This window comes from Hyposmocoma kahamanoa, unplaced genomic scaffold (genome assembly GCF_003589595.1).
Source record: "Hyposmocoma kahamanoa isolate Upper Pololo Valley unplaced genomic scaffold, ASM358959v1 202, whole genome shotgun sequence".
NCBI classification, from domain to species: Eukaryota; Metazoa; Arthropoda; class Insecta; order Lepidoptera; family Cosmopterigidae; genus Hyposmocoma; species Hyposmocoma kahamanoa.
In genome coordinates, this window is record NW_020653726.1 from 16268872 (window position 1) to 16285031 (window position 16160).

Consider the following 16160-nt stretch of genomic DNA (forward strand, 5'->3'; position numbering starts at 1 on the left):
CGTAAGCTTATGTCATTTGATGTTCTGGTGTGATAACCATATTTATGAATTAAAATAAGTCTTTTTTCTTGCTTTCTGGATTTTTTCTTTCTTTAACATACCATAACTTATTTCTTTTTTTAGTTTGTCAGCTGTAATGTGTTTCCTATGAGGGTTCTTTGCGCAAGATTGCAAAACGGAATTATTACAATGTCATCATGTTTGAAGTAGCAATTGGCAACAAAAGCAAGATTTTTCATCATTCTTTAAATAAACCACACCACATGAAGAATCTTCAAATATCGATGTTACAAGGGCCATAGAACAAGTTATAAAGTAACAAGCGACGTTCATTGAAAGGTACTATTTACGTGTTAGCGTTTGTGGGTCTGTTTATACCGCAGTCGATAACCGAGGCCGGCTTGAGTCGCTTGCGTGTTCTGCGCTTTAAGGAATTTACGCGCTTTTTTTGTAGATACAATAAACGACTTTAACGTCAGTTATACATGTTTTAAAATCGTACAGTTCGTAGTTTTTTTTAAGTTTCATTTGTTTTAGTTTAGAACTGTTGACGCACGTGAACTAATTTCTAAGTGTGTTCGGATTTAGAGCGTACAAAAGGTAAATGTTTTTGATTTGAACTAATATGTTTTACGTATAAGTTTCGAGTAATTTAATATGTGTAAAAAAAATGTGTGCAATAAACATTTTTGTTATTCGTACAAAAAATAAATAAATGGGGTTTATTGTCAGTACAATCAAGGATACGTCAAGTTTCACAATTTGGACATGGAACGTTTTTACAGTAAGTGACATATGGTTAAATTTAAATCTAGCCTGACATATTCTTGACTGTATAAATGGTAGAGGGTTTATGAACGGATCATATATCTTTTCAAACACTACGCTACGTAATTACGTAAATTAATTACTTTTTTATTTAACATTGACATTTTACTTTAACAAAAATAAGTTCCCTTAATACGGTTATATTCATTATAACGTAATCGACGTTTTAGTGAAATTGAGTTATTAAAATATTTGGAATTAGTGAAACTAAATCTACAACCCCCTCTAATCGATTTTTTTATATTTTAATTAGTTTCTATTATTGTTAAGCAAAATCAGCGTACCTAACGAATTGACATTTTTAGGCAATTAAATGACAATTAAAACTTTCGGTGCCAATCTCGAAAGTCACCGAAATGCAAACTTTAATCCAAATATTTTATTTAAAAAATACATCGATAGATAGTTTCATATCAAACGAACTGTCACAAGTGAGGCAAAAATCAAATTCATGTAGGCTAGTTTTAGTAGTAGGTTAATTTTCGGTTTTAGTGAATATTTATATAAAAATACAAGTTGAAACGCGTTACTTCCTTGTGGAATGTGATGTTAGTATCTATTTTATGTTTGTCTGACGTATTTTTACACTCATTTACCGCACATTTCGTCATTTTTAGCTAAAATTCTGGAGCTGTTCGCGGTGCAAGTTGACCTTGAGCACTGAAGGTCCGCCCGCTCGTGTAGGCCCATTGGGCGCGCTTCAAATTGCACCACTTAGCGTGTGCGGGCTAGGTTTCTATGCGTTATTATTCTAAGCATCCATATTGGTTAATGAACAATACAAACATATATACTAATGTTTTTTTATTTTTTTTATTAGGCTTACAAAACTGGTTACAGAGTTATCAATCTTAACTAGAAACGTGCTTAAATACGATTCGAATACAATGGGATCTACTAGATGTAAGCACAATATGCGTATAATTTTCGTAACGTAACGTAATTCTTCTTACGAACTAATTTGGACTCGGATAGCCTAATTTCTGTTCACAAACTAAAATGAAAAACAAATGAAGAAAGTAATTTCAAAGAAAAAGTGTTTCATAACTTACGTTAAATTTACGTAGGTACCTATACACCGTTTGGCTGAGGATAAAGAACCACCGAAAATATATCAAACATTTCAAATACAATTATCACTATACATTCTATACGGACGAGAATGATGACCGAGTCTTGTCTTAAATGCAGGCAGAGCAAACGTTTTCCGATTTTGTAATCGGCTACCTATCCGAGGGAGAGAAAACTTGACATGCTCCAAAATATCCGGCGAATCAATGTGACATGGATTAACTTATACAAAAATGTGATATCTGAAATTTTCCTACGCATATAATAAGAAAGAAAGACCTTAATGTTAGTAGTTATAAGTACGCAATAAGCATGGAGTTCTGTCCAGTGTTTAAGGAACGAATCCTGGACTCGATTAGTAACGATACTGAAGAGGCTGTTACCGCTGGTACATACATACTCTGCGTATCAAAGAGGCTACTCGCTTTGGCAGAATTGCAGCAAATCCCGGGCCGCAACAGCATCCTGAACATATTATTATACACAACTTGTTGAAAAACCTGTCCCTATCCGCCTCAAACACACCAGGAATTGCCTTCGGTATCCTTCTTTTCTTCAATAAAACTCCTTTGAAACTTAAATCGCCTGGTTTGTTGATTCAGAAAGTTTACATTTCCATAAAATTTATTTCTATGTCCATCTGACTTATTGAATATCGAACGCGACTGAACATGATTACGAACAAAACAATGACAACAATTTTCACTTATATTTATACCGATACGGTGTGTCACACACCGTACCAGCCCTATCAATTCGCCGCGGACGCCGCTCGGCCATTCAGAGCTCCTGAATTACTCATTATTGCTCTGACCGGCTAGACGCGTACGGCCGTCCGTAACACAACTCTCAAGGAACTGAGAGCTTTCTGGGTGCAGTTGATCCATAGGTTGCAGGTATAAAAGGTCTGGCAGTAAGCTTTAAATAGAGACACTTTTATCAGTACACTTTGCAACAGAGTATGACTAGCATGGCAGAATAATGTTATTAAGAGACTGTTCAATTACAACGTTCCAAAAATAATCAAATATATCCAAGACATAATGACTCATCCTTCAATCATTTTCTAAACATCAACTACGTAATTCTCTCTTTAATATCATCGTAGTTACATAGTGATTTCAAAGTATTCAAAGTGTTTTAGGCAAGAAACACTTAACCACAAACAACATTCTGTGGTCGGTTGCGACCGCACATTAGGAATACTCTATCCAATTCCAGCTGCAGTTTATGTTGCATTTCTTTAGTTATTAAATACGAACGAAGTTTAATTCAACAGATGGTTAGTTTAAATGGCGACCATAAAAATAGATTAATCGTACCAGTGACCCAATTGGAGAAGTAACATTTCTGGGAAACTGATATTTATTTTAAAAAATAACATACGAAATTATACTAATACCTATATCTTTTATAAGTGTAATGGACTTTAGTAACATTTGGTCACATAATTTTTTTAAGCAATTTACAATAATTTTGATTCTTTAATGTTTTTTTTAAACAACTTCCTTATTTGTGAAATACTATCAACCTCATAATCAACAAACTTTTGTTCCATGACTCTTTATAAAACATAATAAATTTACCAAAAATAAACTTTTAAGTTTTTGTTGTAATATCTAATACATTTTAGATTTATATTCGGTAGCATTGCAGTAAGTTCAAACCTGTAAGCGTCCTCCCCGACGACCCCCATATAAAATCTGATGTATTATTAAAAATCATCCAACTAAAGTTGTGGTTTATGATTTTAGTACCTAATATAAAATAACCCCGTATCGGATTTAGTTGACAAAGAAAAATGGCGTGTCACTTGGTGTTATAAAGTAAAAGTAAAGTAAGTAATTAAACTGTAAAATGAATCGATAGAGGTTATCGGCCAGTGTAACAGTAGTTAGACAAGATCAATTAATAAACGTCCATTGTTGGGAATAAATAGACCATCGAATATTATGTCGTCGAAGGTTATACCTACTATTCTGTAGGCGTAAATAAATTTGACAACTCTAAACTAATATTAAACTAATACTAAACTAATATTAAATCTCCTATCATTTTTTTAACTGAAACGAAAAAATATGCGTTGATGTTAAATTTAGTTTAGATTGCGTTAGTCGGAATCGACGCCGTGATAAAATTAACGTTCTTGTTGTCTAGTAATGCCTATTAATTTTCAAAATACGTAGGAATTAAGTAAGTAATATCTTTTTTATGACGTACGTGATAAGGTCAGTAAATGCGAAAATTACTCTGATACAATACCATAATTTGATTGCTTAAACTAGTATTATGTAACCAAAGCGTATACTAATCTTGACCTTGCAGAATCGGGGCCAAAGCAATGAACTTTACGAGTGGGTGATCATTATATTTTTCACAATAATTTATTATGTGTTTAGTTTAGTGTTCGTTTAGAGGCGTAACAGGTTTTCATAGTAGACATTGAAATGAGACTTCAGTAACTGTTATAAATTATATTATAAGATCTTTTCACTATAAATCCAAAGAAAACAAAACCACGTCCTTTCTCGTCAAATATGTTTTTCGCAGTGACGTGTTTTGTTATTTCATTAAGAAAGAAGATATCCGTAATATCAACCGTAGAACTAAGTCCAAATGTCATTTCTTAACTTACATTAACAGTATTTTAATTGAAAAGTCATATTACAAAATTGAAGAGTATTTGTTAGATAAAGAAAGGCAACGCGAGTCTTGATATCCCACAATTATGATTCAAAGTGTATTTCATAGCATTTAAGTTTATTTGAAAAGAGCAATCCCTAGAGTTTCTTCCTCGTTCTTCTCAGGGAGGTCAGCATAGGGAATGAGCAGTAGCTTAAAAAATGACGTTTTCAACTGTAAAAATTTTACCTTTGGTGTAAATGATTATTTTGACTTTGACTTTGTTAATATTCCTTTTTTATTTCTTATTTCCATAAAACATAATTCTTAATAAAACAAAGCAATTTTCAAATAAATCGGAATAAATTAATGTCACGATTCGCTAACAGACGGAATTAAATTTTATTAAAATAATAAACTAATGAAATTAGTCTTTTGACGCATATAATTTTTTTGGAACGCGCCTATGTGGTTTAATTAAGGTAATAATACTGCAAAAATCTTGAAAAAAAAGTAGTTGTTTCGATAATTAAATTTTGTTTTAACCCTTTCATAGACATTACTTAAATAGTACACAAAAATGTCCCAATTTTTTTTGCGTAGTGCTTTCAATATAAAAAGTACAAGGTATGTAAATAATTGAATTTTGTCAGTAGTAGCAGTAGAGGTCCTTTAGTAGAGGACATTTATTCAAATTTCAAACCAATTAAAATGAAGTAAGGTGCTTTTGTTAATAGAGACTTACTTGACATATTTAATATCTTTAGGTGTTGTAGTTTATTGATAACTAAAAATAATCAAAAATATATTAAAATTGTATTAGCTCTATAACCGGTAGTAGATATGAATATCTATTACGAAATGGTTGGGTCATAAGAACAATAAACTATGACTGTTTGTTTAATTCGGAAGGAAGAATTTTGTGTCATTGCCATAAAGTTGTGATTTCCAACATGTGGTTTCTGCTGGCCAACCTGTTTTCAAAATGCTTAGAAAACAGAGATCTCCAAAGCTTTTTATCTGTTTTGCGTTGATCCCCTGCCTTTCTAATATAGATTATAAATTCATCAAAATCAGATGTGCTTTTCGACGCTGACTTAACTGCTGACTTAGCGCTTAACGGCTTCCGTGGCCGAACGCTTACCATGCTGGTCTGTCATGCAGAGATCCTGAGGTCAGTTCCCGGGCCGGGAGAAATATTTGTATGGCCTACATTTATGTCTCTGGCGAGTTTGGGTGTAATTTGTGGTTGTCTATATGTGTGTCCATGGCACCTGCGATACAGGGTTTTGTAGCGGAGCTTTGAATGTGTGTCTTGTTTGTTTGTTTTGACACAGTGCTATATTCATTTGGATAAGTTTAACTGTATACTGAGAAACTTTATTAAAAAAAAACACGTTTTATACATCTGTCTGACCGAAGTAATTTATGTTTATCATCAGAAAGTATACATAAGTATACTATACACTGCCCTTTTTTCTTATCAACGCATTTAATTTTGCATTTCGGTAACTTTCGAGATATTGACACCTAAAGTATTTTTAACCGTATTAATATTGATATTCTTTGTATTACTGAACACCACTTTAAAAAACTATTCATGGCGGCCATTTCATTCCTATTAAAATTAATTTAAAATTTAAAGAACGTATAGTTATTGTGAGTCTATCTGTTGAGCGGACTATAGAGATATCCTGCATAGAGCTTGAACGGCTTGTTGTATTAAGCGCGTACAGACCGCCTCATTCATCTTACGAACTATTTGAAAAAAAGATTAGATGACGTTTTAGGCAAATTAAATAATCCAAATAAATATATTGCTGTTTGTGGTGACTTCAATGTTAACTTATTAGAAGATTCCAGTGCTAGCAGTAGGCTACTATCATTTTTCCAATGTTATAATCTTGTGAATCTTTGGTGCCTATTATATTATTATTAACTTATAGTACATCCACTTGTTTAGACATCATTTATACTGACGCAGTACCTAGTAATCTATTATAAATAAATTAACGTCTGCGGTCAATTGGCCACTTTTAATATAACTGTTGACAAAATGCCAAAAAAGGATATCACATGTGTTCTGATAAATAATGGTCGACTTAAAGCTTAAAGAAATAACGTAATACTTAAACTAACTGACATTCCGTACATTAACGATCCCAATAAACGCAGTTTTCAACATAGTGAAAACTTAACGTGATGTTTTTAAGTACAAAATCATAATCATTAATAATTAATTGAAATTTAGTGATTGGGTGACAGTGGAAATTCATAAAAGTAGATAAAGACTATATGAACTTTACGATGAAAGGCCCTATAACACTAGTAACCGTTTTAATGATTTTATTGGAAAGTATTCGAAAATGTTTAAACGTGTTTGTGTTGCAGCCAAAGCAATGTTTATAAATAATAAAATTAAAGTACAGTATGACGCATTAAAACGAATATTATAAACAGCGAAACTGGAAGGATCAAACTTCGTAGTTTAGATTTTCAACTAAGATATAATGACAAAATTGTAAACACAGACGCGGAAGTTACTAAAATATTTGAATTTTTTTTACTGACATTCCAATTTTGACTACCAAGTCGTTAAATTTATCTCACACCGCCGCTGAATCCTTACTAAAAGAAAAGAATGCAGTTCGTATCTAATTTAAGGTTCGTCACGTATTTCCAAACGACATTGTTAAAGTCTTAAAGTTTATAGAAATAAAAAATACTGTTGATCTTGATGGTCTTTCAGTCAGAGTAATTAGTTCTATAGTTGATTGTATTGCGCCTTACTTAGCCTGTGTCTTTAATACATGTGTTGATGATGGTGTGTTTCCTGACCTCATGAAGTTATTCCACTTTTCAAATCTGGTAGTATTTCAGACCCAGTGGACTAATCTGCAGGCAGGGAATTCCACTCCATAGCCGTTTATCCTATAAGTGTGCTACATGCGAATTCTTGGAATATTTACAACATACCGGTCGATAGAATGTGAATAATACTACTTAACACTTTTCAAGTTTCTTACTCTTTGATCAAAATAATTTATTATTATTCTAGGCACAGTGTATTTTTATAGCTAATAGATCTAGTGGTGTAACAATGTTCAGTTTTAACTCAGCCCTTTTTATAAATGTTTTATTTATAGTAACGTATAGGGGTTAAAGGTTAATGTTAAATTCAATTTCAGGGTTACAAAATATAACTACTGTTTTGTCATATCGTGATATACTTATATATTTTTGCTAATCATTTATCACGGTGTATTTGTGCATTTATCACGGTGGGTTATGGTTACGATACTTACCACGACCATCAGTCGAAGCTGAAGGATAAGGAATTCATATTAAAATTAATTCCTTCTTCTTCATTATTGTTGAAATTATTTTATTAATAAATTTTTGTGGTATGAAAACCAGGTGACGCGACGACTCTCCGTTTAGTGCTAATGGAGCATTTAATTTAGATTTTTTTATGACACTAAGTGACAGTCAACAAGTCATGCGCCTAGTGGTAAGTGACACGCTTGTCCAAAGCAGTTGCAGTACCACTCAGAACTTTAGATCTCAAAGATCTGCCACTGTCAGATCTGATCTGGGCACTGCCACAGCGTCCGCCATCCTGAGACTAAGTTGACAAGTCCCAAGTGCCTGTAATTTTACCGGCACCCTTACTGCTTGGCGGCAGAAATAGTGACAGTAGTTATCTGAACGAACGCTTTTACAAGGAGCTCTAAAATTTTTAACGAGACTTTTTTTGACTTTTGATTTTTTTTTGACTGCTCTAACCAGTCGCAAGCTGTTAAAAATATTAAAATGATTCTTCATATAAAACTGAAAATGCATCGTGTAATAAAGCGTAGTACAAAATTTGCTTTTTTTCGTCGTAGTCGAATGATGTCCTTAGTTAAAAAGATTGAAACCCTTTTTAGACAAAAAAGATCGTCAATAATTTTAGGTACTCGGTGACCTGCGTATGAATTTTGCATATTTTTTTACATTTCGTTGTTGGCAGTTCTCGTTTTGAATCACCAAAGGCCAAACAACAAACTAAAACAAAAAATTCAAACTCGTTGTCATGTGTCAGAATTGATATGTATGTACATATGTAGGCATATGTTTTGTTATATTCTATTTCATGACGGGTTATGTCAGAAAATCTGAGAAGCTATGTATTTACCAATGTTCGAAGTTATCACGATATTTATTTTCTTTAATAAATTTCATGATAATTATTTGATATATTATATTCGATAATTATCTATGCTCACTCATAGCTTTATCTGGTTGTTATTTTTACTAAAAATGACAAAAAGAGAGAAAACTAAATGAACCTGCCCTTTGATATGTTTGAGTAAGTCTAACATAAGCACTTTGCACGACTTTGCTAGCGGTAACATGTTGTAATTCCAATTTATTTTAAAAATATCAACATAGATAAGGTCTATTTATGAAGATAATTATCGTGATAACTTTAATTATAATTATCAATGATAATTTAATTACGTACGCTTCGCATATTTCACAGATGTTGAGCCATTTAAGATATTTGCTTTTGTTTCACATTATTAGAATTATTGCTATTTTGTCTTGATTTTTTTCAATTACCATGGTATTTTATATCACTGTTTGTTGATTATTTGGTTTTAAATATCAAATAACATCAAGTTTGCTTAAATAACGTCGCGAGGTCACGGAACTAAGGAACAAAAGACGTCACACGCTTCGTAGGTAATTTTATTACTAAAATTAGGACAGTAAAGTTACAATACAAAAGCCAAAGGCCGTCCGTCCTTTGGCTTTTGTGTGACATCATCTACGTCACGTGCGGACCGGCGGTCTCTTCGTAGTATTAATTACCTACTCATATAAAGTGTAAATTGCATATCTCAACATGTCACAGCGTGCTTTAGCAGTAGATAATATACAAATTAGAACTCTAATTAAATAACAAACTGTTTACATTACCTGCTACGTGAAATTTTTAATCACACTAAGTTTTTTTGACGAGACGAACAAGACGTGCGCCTGTTGGTAAGCTACACGCCTGTCCATAACAGTTGCAGTGCCACTCAGGGCTTTCAATCGCAAAGATCTGACGTGCATGCCACTGCGCCCTCACTCTGAGACATAAGTAGACAAGTCCCATGTGCCTGTAATTTCACCAGCACCCTTACCCTTCAAAACCGGAATATGGTGACATTACTGCTTGGCGGCAGAATAGGTAAGGTGGCAGTACTTCCCTGGACGAACTCTTTCTCTTTTAATTATTGGTTAGTTTGAACAACTTATATATTATTTCTCTGTAACTGTATCGGTTAGAATTTAAAGAAGTATTTATTACTGACAGTAGCGCTTCTTGCAAAACAGTTCGTCTAAGCAAGTACTGCCACCTTACCTATTTGTGATGTCAAGCAGTGATGTGAACTTCGGTAGAAATTATTAATATCAAATTTATATAAAAATATTATATTTTAAGTTTATTTCATTGATATAGGTACTGTTATTTACATATTATGAGTATATCACGTGTCTGTATATGTAGTTGTATGTATACTTCCTATTATGTCGATTTTCTTATCTGTTTATTTATTTATTGTTGATTCATATAATGATGTCAGAGACTCACTCGCCGCGGGCTTGCTGAAAATCAACGCCACGAATCGGTTTAAAAAAAATACCGATTGTGGCTAAAGCTGAGCAAGTCCCGATTTTGGGAATTATAGAGACGCCGTTTTTTCGGCGTCGGGAAGTGAGCATGCCTGCAGCTCCGGCACCTATCTGGAAAATAGGGAGGGTACTGTACGTGCACCTGGGGCGGCTCACCTAAGGCACTATAATCAAAACTAATGTAGAAAGCACCTTATATAGAACTGGATGAAGTTCGTGCAAACGGGCAGATCTAAGGTTAGGACCAGACTGAGATGGTCCCTGCGCGGGCATGCTCGTGCAAGGCTTCTCGTATACCCTAAGGTACGGTAGGGAGGGTCACTATAATCAAAACTAATGTAGAAAGAAATGAGGCTAAACCACCCGCGACACTACGCATATAATTTATGTTTAGTTATATTATTGTTCCTCTGTTGTTTTGTTTATTTGCGTGTCTGTGCTTGTGCAATTAACAGTTTTCTTTCTTTGTTTCTTTCAAATTAAATTGAAATAGCCAATTTCGGCAGACCGGAGAGTGTGTGAGGTTTATAGGAGATATCGCAGCCTTCAACAGTGTTGCCAGACTTTTGTGAAGCTAATTCGCCAATTTATGTACGTTAAGTAGCCGATATTCCGAGCCATAAATTCCCTAAAAAGAAAAAAAATCTGCAATTTTGCTTGCTTGTCCGGCAGCAATTTCCCACACGTCGAAATACTCAAACCCCCAAATGACTCTATTCCCCATTCCCCACAAAATCCCCAATAAAATTTGTAATTGCCCAGACATTTAAGTCGCCTAGGATCGCCTTTTCCTATTTCAAACATAGCCTAAATATCACCGAGTCCCCGATCACTTTTTTAGTCGCCGCGCAACCTCCCAGAGTAGCGTAAATGGCGAAAAATCGCCTAATCTGGCAATAGTGGCCTTTTACAAGAATTACTACCACATTTGTAAAATAACAACGTTTCAGGAGAGAAGTTCTAAGAAAGAAATTAATCGATAACTTTTTATGCTTAAGAGACCTCACCTCGAATTAAAATAATTCCCTTACTGATGAACCGTATTGGTTCATTTCGCTTGGTTCGTGCGGCAAAGACACTGTTGTTGTTGATATTGTGAGTTGAATTTTAAAAAGTCATTTACCAATGACTTTTGAATGATTCAATAGGTATTTTGCATAATACCTTATGCAAAATACCTATTGAATGCAGCGGTTTTGTTGTAAAATTTCGAGGTAAGTTTGTGTTTTTTTTTCTACCATGAAAACTTTTTTGAATAGTGCTTTAATACCATATACTATTCAGTGTATATCCTCAAATTTACTATATATTTTTTTCAAATTGATTGATTCAACAATTTTACTGTTATGCCGAATCAACCAAAGCCATTTTAGTTTGTATAGACTCGTAATAACGAGGATTATAAAATTTGACATGTACGTATTTGTTTCTTAAAGATCAAATTATTTTTATGACTTACGTGTGATCAAAGCACTTTTGGTGCATACCAAGGGTATGAAATAACAAACCCACGAATACTTGCCCAGCAATGGAATGTTATTCATATCCTTTATCTCTCTTATCAATGTAGAGTATGCAAAATTTCTGTTACATATTGCGCATGAATTTATCGCTTATCAATTTGACACACTTTTGGCACCGGACCACATGTACAATCTGTGACTCATATTCATTTCTAGAATACACGATGTGTTGTGAGCCCGATGTGTAGAATCAATTATCTACAATCTGTGTTCTTTAGGTAAACTTCAATTGACCTTATTATACGAAGAGAATCACCACGCAACACATAATTGAGGAGCGTTGGAACAAAAACCGACGAGTAACTTGTTTGTCTCTTTTAATGCCAAATAGTGTTGTAACAAACTCGAGTGAATTGGAGTCGAATCCGGGAATGTAGACTCCCATTTGCGATCTCGACTCCAATTGACAAGACGCGACTAATAAGGATAGTGACTCACTGCTCGATGCATTACAAGTGTTTCGAGTTTCCGAATAGAATCGAGTTTTGACATGAGTGCTCGAGTCTATTAATTAACAAGTCGAGCTTGAGTCCGGCAAGTACCTACTGAGCCGTGTTGTGGTGTGTTAAACTATAGTATTACTGTAGTATAATTAAGTATTATATCTTCTTCATTTTTTTAATGCTATATTTGGTTTTTGTATTTTATTTAATTCGTGGGCAATGGCAGTTATTCAGTAAAATTGAACCCTGCTTGTCGTACTCATGACTTTGTGGAGTAGAAGTCGCTTTGACTCGAGTCTTTTTATACTTGAGTCCGTTCTCCGATGACTCGCGCTCGAGCCTAATCGGATTCGTGAGAGTTTTAGGCCACCGAGCCGTGCAAAATGACTCGAGTTTGTAAATGTAAATTTCGTAACTCGACTTATTTACAATACTATTGTCAAACAGTCGTGTTTGTACGTTTCTATGAATAATTCATCCAACCTGAACAACAACCGCTAAATCCTTTTTAAAAATACGTTTTAAATGTGCGGGCCTTAGTATAAGTTTTTAAATATGTCAATTTAACTATCGCGGTTTTGTTAAGATTTTAATTTAAACCTTATGGGCATATAATTCAGGTTTAAATAACAATCTTAACGCAGACGCGGTAGTTAAGTTTGAGTGATTACAAATTTACACTCGGGCCTCTGAACACAATGCGACATATTATGTCATGTATATGTCTGCATATGTATTATGTCTGGTGTCATTGTATAGATTATCTCTTCAATGACACCAGACGAAATGAGAATCGAAATTTATCGGATTTTTTTTTGCAATTATAATCTTTGAAATATTTATGAAAATATGTTTTAGGGTTGAAGAACCCAATATTTACCGCTTTAAATTCAATTATAGGCACACGGGTATCCGTGCCGATAAGTGACCATTTTGAAGTATTTGTTCTGATCATACACCTTTGATCACAAGCGAATAATTGGCAAAACGTGTTGCTAAAAAACTAGGTAGTCTTTTCAATGTCAGCCGGTTCACAAGTTCGCTGGTGCATGGAATACTGCTGTCAATTTTTGACCGGTTCCCCTAAAACCATTTAGCAACTTTGTGCTCGATGGAGCAAAAAACGAAGAGACTTATCAGCAGGATTGGACACTACCAAGATATTCATTTTCCTATATTTATTATCTGCTAGTTATTCAAGCTGATTTATAGTTTTGTTTCTTTAATTTTAAAAAATGACAAATAGCTAATAAAAAACTAAATTAATATAATAAACACGAAGAAAAATCTTAAAAGAAATAATTTTGTTTATGACATTTTTGAGATTAACTTTTGACGCGTTTGGGTGAGAGCTCAAGCGTTCATCCAGAGAAGTACTGCCACCTTATCTATTTCCAGAATGTCCAGACCTCTCTAATCCTTATGTCATTGATATACCTGTCAATGAAATAAGGAATGCAGTGGTCTGGACGTTCTGGAAATAGAAATTGACATATGACCAATGACATAACGATACTTCCGATGGATACTACGCCAACTTAATTTTTGGACCTGTTCTGTTTTTATTTTGCTTTTCGTTTCTGTATTTTAATTTTCACAAAATTTGGGGAGCCATAACATTAGTAAATAAATACTTATGGCGAAACGATTTTCTTTATGACATTTTTGAAATTAACTTTTGGCATGTTTGGAAGAGAGCTCAAGGGTTCGTCCAGAGAAGTACTGCCATCTTGTCTATTTCCAGTAAGTCCAGACCATTCTAATGTCAATCACATTAGGATTAGAGTGGTCTGGACCTTATCTATTCCCAGGATGTCCAGACCACTCTAATGCTTATCTATACCTCCAATGAACATTACGCCATAAGTATTTGTTTACTAATATTATGCTCCCCAAATTTTGTGAAAATTGAAGTAAAGAAGCGCTTTGCTTCCTAAAGCTTTCGGAAAAGGTATTCAATACGTAATTTGGTTTTTCCAACAACCACAATTTGGGGCCATGCAAGGCTAAAGTGATTGGGAATTATTTAGACAAACGAACGTCACAAGTTTGTAAGTAATGTACGTAACATCCACATCAGAGTCGTAGTTATTTCTGTTGCTTCAACTTCTGAACTAAAAATAATCATTCTCTCACTGGGCTTTATTTAATGTCAAACATCGCCAGCATAAAGTTATTTTATCCTATACGTTGTTTGGAAGGCATATATCTACCTAAAATGTAGCAGCAGTAAAGTGAGCATTACTTTGGTTCGGTGTTGAAGGTTAAGGGTTCTGGCGCAGTGGCAGTGTCCTTCAGATCTTTGCGCTTCTACATTTAAGTAGAACTCTGAGTGGCACTGCAACTGCTATGGACAGGTGTGGCGCTTAACACCAGGCGCACGACTTATTCTTTCTGTCACTTGGTATTATGAAAAAAGAGACCTTACACCCCTTGTCAGAAGGTGGTTTTTGGATTGTGATTTTCACTTTCTCTCAGAATTTATTTATACGTTGTGATTTTAAAGGATAATTAATAGAATTGATTAATTACAAGGTCGATGACTTTATGACGCGGATACGAAAAAGTGACGTCACGTAGAATTAAAAAAATACTCATGGAAAATGTCTTTAAAGTAAAATACACCGTATAAAGGTGTCGATTCTTGCAAACATACTCAAGGTCTAAATCATCTTTTATGGCGCAATTCATCTAATTACATTGACCTTTTAGAAGGATCGATTTTTTAAGCATTCGTTATGTATGTCATGCGAAATATTTGCCACTCGTTCCGACTGTGCGCGAGATGGCAACACACGAAGACTGCAGGTATTTTTTTTTTCTAAAATACGAAGTGACGGGACGAAGAAGTCGTGCGCCTGGTGGCAAGCAACACGCCTATCCATTGTGCAGCAGTGCCACTCAGAGCTTTAATTCGCAAAGATCTTAAGGGCACTGCCACTGCGCCCGTCGCCCTGATACGTACGTTGACAAGTCCCATGTGCCTGTAATTTCACCGGTGTCCTTACCCTTCTAAACCGTAACGCAGTATGCTCATATTACTGCTTGGCATCAGAAATAGGAAAGGTGGCAGTACTTGCTTGGAAAAACTCTTTCACAAGGAGCTCTATTGCTACAGCTCCTGCACACCACAAACAATTTGTAGACAGTTTGACCTAAAAAGGTAAATTCTTTGGTATTTAGAAGAATGGATCATGGTCACCAAAGTTCTTACAAATGGAAATAATAAAAAGACTTGTAATCTCCTAAAACTTTCGAAACGAGGCAAAAAACAAATGTCCTTCGTTAACAATAAACTCCTATTGGTTACACCATAACCTGTCATAAACCTATATAACCACATCGCGTTTTCATTCTCTTGTACGATATGGTTGACAGCACACGAAATACTGTACGTAAAATGCATCTATTTCTTGATTCGAATTTCGAATTGTTATGATACGATAAAAAAAAACAGTCGAATTGAGTAGGTACTTCCTCCTTTTTTTTGAAGTCGGTTAAAAATTAAAACACAGACCGCAGCATAATTAGCGGGAACTAGTAAAACCTCCAAAACAATGCAGTGTTTTTTTCAAAAGTTTGGTCGGTTATATTATTTTTTAATTCAGTGTCAAATTTAAAAAATACAAAATTAATAGCCTGTCATTTTTTTCATTCGCTTGTTTTAATTTCTTACAATACAGGTTTGTCGAGTGAGTCGAGGTTAACTTTGCGTTCTTGTAAGTTTTAGTTAGAAAGATATTTTTATTTATTAAACTTTGATTTATCTAATGTTAAACTATTAGAATTTTTTTTAAATTTTTACAAAATCTTTTAAAATAAATGCATTTTTAAATTTCGATTTTATTCAATGAGTACAGTAAGTACAGCTTAGCTCATAAAAAATAATAAATTAATTATTAATTTATGTCTAACTTTCATTTATTTAAATATAAAAGTTATTTTGTATTCCCACTTTTGTTATAGGTCACTAAGTGGGTAATTTTGAGGTTACATTTGCGTATCT

General features: G+C 34.0%; 1 protein-coding gene across 1 annotated transcript in view; it reads left to right on the forward strand.

Moving 5' to 3' along the window:
* Positions 1 to 397: 397 nt before the first annotated feature.
* LOC113226908 (ATP-binding cassette sub-family G member 1) overlaps positions 398 to 16160 on the forward strand; it is an 89911-nt gene continuing 74148 nt past the window's right edge. Inside the window, exon 1 of the mRNA XM_026459713.1 lies at positions 398 to 600. The gene's annotated coding sequence lies outside the window, so the exon portion shown is untranslated. The remainder of the gene's footprint in view (positions 601 to 16160) is intronic.